Source organism: Gobius niger (genome assembly GCF_951799975.1).
Source record: "Gobius niger genome assembly, chromosome: 20".
NCBI classification, from domain to species: Eukaryota; Metazoa; Chordata; class Actinopteri; order Gobiiformes; family Gobiidae; genus Gobius; species Gobius niger.
Genome location: NC_136871.1, coordinates 184,210 through 187,163, shown reverse-complemented (window position 1 = coordinate 187,163; position 2,954 = coordinate 184,210).

Below are 2,954 nucleotides of genomic sequence, written 5' to 3'. Positions count from 1 at the left end.
AGCAGCACTGCACGACCCACGGCTCTGAGGTGATGTTATGAGAGCGAACAGGCCACGCCCTCTCAACCAAACACGCACCGACAAGTATTTACAAGCACTTTGGTGTTGTTCATATGCAATGACCCAAAAAAGTGCATGTTAATGTTCAAGTAGCAGCAAGTCACGTTTAGTTTCTGAACATTTAGCACGGGCGACATCATCTCAGTCAAACAAGTTTGTGCAAAGACTTAGATGGATGATCTCTGTTGTAATTAGTAGTTTTATTTCCATGAGGCAGCAATTTAATAAGGAAACACTGTGAAGTTAGTTTTATTTACATTTGTAAGTTTTAAGTGACATTGAGGGAGAATTCACTGACTTATTTCCCATTGGTTGGCACGGCAACGGTTAAAAATGTTTATCTGTACATATGTCACTTGCTGTCAATGTCAATAAGGAAGTGAGGCAAAAAAACATCACAAAAACAATATCAAACTAATGGAAACTGGAAACCATCTTTACAGTGGTTTGCAGAAGTTTGGGCCCCTGAACATTTTCATGATTTTCCTTTATAAATCACTGGTCGGCTGGATGTCAAAAACGCTTTAAAGCCTGTCGTCGGACGCTTGTGCTGAAGTCGACGCTCTGGCGGCGCGTCAGCTCAGAGAGCGTTCGTAGCATCTTGGACGTAGCTCTTGCCTGAAAAATACCTGCTGTTTGGGACAAACCGTCTCCCTCTTTGCTACTACCATGTCCTAGTATTTAAGCAGATATCCAGCCCATACCATTGAATATGGGACATACTTTGTGCCGGTAGCAGGTGGCTATAGGCCCGGTTAGCCCCGTTAGCTTGTTACAATCACCTACAGCTCATTGTTGATTAAAAGTCTGCAATAAACCTCAAATTCGTGAAGCCCGGCTCAGTGTGTGATCGACATAAAGGCGGCTCTGTGTCGTTACGGCTTTATTGATGTTATTATAACTGAGCTAACTGAGCTAACTGAGCTAACAAGCTGATGTTTTCTCCCAGAGATAATTATAGATGATGTGAGCCATAAACTACAACATCAGCCCAGCTCAGTGTGTGAACATTGTTCTATATGGAGATGTGGTTTTATTGACTTTATTTGTGCATGTTTCTCGTTTTCACGTGAGGACCAGAGGTTTAGCTTAGCATTAGCTTTCTCCGGTGCTAATGCTACAACAGGCTCTGAAATAAGTTTTCTTTTAATCCTGGTGTTCAGATAAAGAAACACTGAAGTGTAAAAGTCCCAGAGCTGCTGTAGAAGCTGATCCTCCGTGACTTGTTTACACCTGAGGGGCGACAGAACATCTGCCCCGGGGGCTCAGCTACAGCGTCACTGTGGGAGAAAGCTCCTGATTGGTCGACGCTCGCAGTGTTTAGGGTCATTGTCCAGCCCTGGCGCAGTTTCAGCTTTGTCTCCCATTCCTGGACATAGTTCTCCAGAATCTGCTGATATTGAGTGGATCCAAGCGACCCTCAACTTTAGCAAGAGTCCCAGTCCCTGCACTCCCATGCTGCCACTCTTCAGATGCAACGAGCAGAAACACTTATACTTGGCCTCCTTAAACACCCTCTCTCATGATTGGATTCATCTGCGTATGGAGGTCAAGGGTCACTGAGGTTGCCAAACAAATTTTGAGTTCTAATAATTAGTGCAAAAGGTTTCGATAAAATAACAAGGGTCTCTAAATGCACATGCCTGATTTTGTTTCAATAATTCTTGCACACATTCTTGCATTTCCATAAATCATATCACTGTGTTTGTCTCTATATGAAATATTTAACTGACATTTCTTATCCAGAAAAAACAATGATTTCTAAAGGAAAATCATGAGCATTTACAGGGGTGGCCAAAGGTTTGCAAACCACTGTAAGTATAATTGTGTCATATGCACTTTAATGCCCCACTGAAACCCTTCACCATTACTCATTTTGACAAGTACAGTGACTTTCACCAGATCATTAACATAACCGTTTCTCTTCACCTTTGTGGGAGCTGTGCCGTCTCTGTCGCCCCGAGGCTGTGGAACCAGTTACCTGCAGGAGTGAAGACAGGCTCAGTCTCGACCTGAGCTCAGATCACTTCTAAAACACACTTTCCTCTGTTTTGTCTCTACTGTAAAAGGGTTTGATTTTCCTGGCTCTGTGTGAGACTCCAGTCGAACTGAAGCCGAGTCGACCTGATCAAGAAGGAATGACTAATGATCTTTGATACGTTTAAATACATCCGCCCATGACTCACAGTTACACAAAGAGGAGATTAACTGCATACAGTGAACCTTTTCAATGGCACTCATTGTTTTTTTGTAATACACAGATCCTTGTGCTTAAAACACATGATGATGCAACGAAAACATTTAGAAATGCAGCTGCACCGACCGGGCCCACAAAGCAACAGTTAGAGGTAAAACTCACTCTCCATTAAGACATGCCGTCATCTTACACATCACATTCATTTGGTCTTTGGAGTTATTTATTTATTCTTTTTGGCTAATGGTGATATCAGTTTGAGTTGATTTTTTTTGTCATGGCGACTCGTAAACCAGCAGCAGCTTCCTGTCTCTTGGTACAGACGGACAGAATGTTAATGTTGAACCAACCCGGCATTGTGGTGGTGCAGGAGCAGAGGAAAGCCATTGTGGTCACAGATTGCAACATCAGGAAAAAGGAACATGAGAAGAGAGACACACCAGAGGCTCAGAGAGGAGCTGGAGAAGGCCTGGAGGGTGAGGGCATCAGTGGTGCCACTCGGGACAGTGACCCCCAAATGAGAGGTCGACAGATGTGGGTTTTCATCGACTACCTCACAGACCGACCACAGTACGTGCGTCTGCACAGCTGTGAGTCTGAGGTGGTCCTGAGGTGGTCCTGAGGTGGTCCTGAGGTGGTCGTCTGCAGCACCGGGGCCCCTCAGGTCACCGCCCTCTCACGAGGCACCGGTCGGTCATCA